Here is a 2,793-nt window from a genome sequence, read left to right as displayed (position 1 = left end):
TAAAGGATTTTAGCATTTTTGGGAAGATAGACATGACAAAATAATACGGTCAACTGAAAAACTATTTGGTCTTCTAACCTGCATTATAGATCTAATTGCTCATTGTCAGATTTATAAAACCAAATGTGTTACTGCTAGAATTGTGCATATGCAGGAAATACTGTAAGCTTGTATGAGCAAAATATAATAGTTAAATAAAATGTTACAGAAACCTTTTCTGAAAGAAAGAAAAAAAGTAGCATTGCCATCTCACTTGCTGCTGATTGACTCAGTTTTACTTTCTGCCACAAACTATGTGTAAACTCACATATTATCCGAGTCACATTTACATTATTTACTGATTATCAACGGATAAATTATTTACGGTATATTTAAAAAAAAAAAAAACAACACACATTAAGGGAAAGTTTGTTCAAAAGTAAGTTAAAACTTATGGATTGTCTTGGCTAATTATGAAGTCAAAATTTCTGATGTAAAAATACGGATAAAGCTCAAGCTCTGCATGGATCAGTCACACTAAGTACCCTGTTAATTATTAAGGATTTAGAGGTGACATTTTGGATTATGTCTCAGCAAATCGGCATGTAACTCAATTTTCAGTTATCCGGGAGCTCAGAAATAATGAATATTATACTAAATTTTATACTTCAGCGGTCTTCTGCTTTCAATACCTTATCCTTCTTGAAAACAGCTATACTTAAAGGCATAGTACACCTTTTGGAAGAGTTTAATAAATGCACAACCCACATTAATAAAAAAAAGTTTTTTTACTTTAATAAATTTTTGCATTAATGGCCGCAGAGCATTGCAACCAAGATAAGTGTATCGTGTGGCAATGCACAGGCTTCTGGTATGAGGCTGGAGGAAGTAATCCATTGAAATCTGTGAGTCCCTTTGCACATGGGAGTTGTAGTGTTTCTATGAGTGGATCTGTGATTTAATGATGCAGTTGTGCAGGTGCAGGCACTCACAGCTGTGCCAAATTTAAAGACAAATAGCTGCAGGGAGGAGCACCCCGAAAATTCAGTTAAACTGGGGAGGGCAGTTTGAGGGTGGGTGACTGGACACTATTACCATGTTTCATCTTACACTCTAAATATGAGTGTAACATGCAACAGTGTCAAAAAGATGGGCTAAACCTTTAAATAAAAGGTCTCAGTCTAAACAAAATTGTTTATTTGCGAATGCTTTAATGAAAAGTCTTTATCAACTCATAGGGGGTTATTTACAAAACTGCTGAAGGCAGCCGAGTAAATAACCCAGCCGAAGTGAAGTGAGCTGGCTATTACCTCTGGCACATTACGGCTGATTTCAGCTGGAAATCGGCTGAAATCAGCCGTACAGCGGCTGCCTACGGGCTGCCAAACATGCTCCGTATGTTCAGCTGAGCAGAAGTGCAGAGGGACTTTGACTCATCCGATCCAACATCTGGATTGGTGGAGTCGAAGCTCTGGCAGCTCACTCGCTGCTGTTCGTTCTCATAGGGGCCGAACGGCAGTTAGCGAATAATCGAATGCCACCGAGCGGCATTCGGCTCGGCCATTCTGCTCGTTGCATCCAGGGTACTGTGCAGAATAGACAAAGAGTGAAATGAAAAAAAAATGTTGGAAAATATTTTTAAACATGTAAATAAATAGGAAAATTAAAAAATAATTAAAATAGTTTCAAGAAAAGAAAAAAAATGTAAATCATTTTTTTAAACGCCGGCAAAAGAAAAACAATTGGGCATAGCTAGCAGTGACAACTAGCTCCGCCCAACTGTTTGCTATTAGCTAGCATAAAAATAAATAAAAAGGTGATTAAAAAGTAAAACATAATAAGAAAAAAATGATTAAAAATAAGAAAATAACTATAAAAAATAAACAATAATAAGATTTAAAAAAATTAAAAAGTAAACGATAAGCTAAAAATGTAAAAAAGTAAAAAAATAAATTAAAAGAAAGAAACAATAAAAATAAATAAAAACTAACCCTGCCGGCCCTGCCATGCGGTTGCCATTCTCCGTTGATGGGGGGGGATTCGGGAAGGGGGGCGCATCCCCCCCCATCAAGATTCTCACAGCCACAGACATGACTCCCAAAGAGAGATGCATCATGGGATTTGTGGTTTCACCACAGCTGGAGGGCCGGAGGTTTGAGACCCCTGGACTAGGCATTCCCATTAAAAGTATATGGAACACTAAGGGGGTTATTCACTAAAGGGTGAAGAGTTTGGAGAAGGCAGGAGAAGTGAACAATCTAGGCCAAAATAGCTGATTTGGAAACATTCTCCAATTCAGTTCACTTTCCAGTTCAACTATGTTGTCCTAGATTGTCCACTTCTCCTGCCTTCTCCAAACTCCTCACCCTTTAGTGAATAACCCCCTAAATGTGCAGCACACTAGCCCCAATTTTTGTAGAGTGCGCATGCAGGAGCAGTACAGAACTGCTGGGAGAATTTGAAAGAAAAGGCAATTTGGCACCAAGTACGATGCAGTGGAGCTGGGATAGGTAAGTATGGGGCTTAGAAGGGATGCTGGTAGAGGGTGGAGTAATAGGTAAAACTGTCCTATTTATAAAAGGTTCATAGAAGAACTGCTTTATAGAGTAGACATGAATACTACACCACTCCAATTTATACCTACACTGGGGAATAGAGCTAGGAAATTACCATTTGAATCTATTGGTTTCTATAAGTTGTCAAACCTTGCTGTGATGAATGTTTAGGGACATTCTCAGGCTAAAACCCTATGTTGTCTTTGAATTATGTTCTGTCAATGAAGCAACCATTCTGAAATTGACAGTACAATTTGCA

The sequence above is a fragment of the Nanorana parkeri genome, unplaced genomic scaffold (genome assembly GCF_000935625.1).
Source record: "Nanorana parkeri isolate BGI_ZX_2015 unplaced genomic scaffold, ASM93562v1 scaffold3, whole genome shotgun sequence".
Classification (NCBI taxonomy): Eukaryota; Metazoa; Chordata; class Amphibia; order Anura; family Dicroglossidae; genus Nanorana; species Nanorana parkeri.
Note: the sequence above shows the minus strand (reverse complement) of the source record.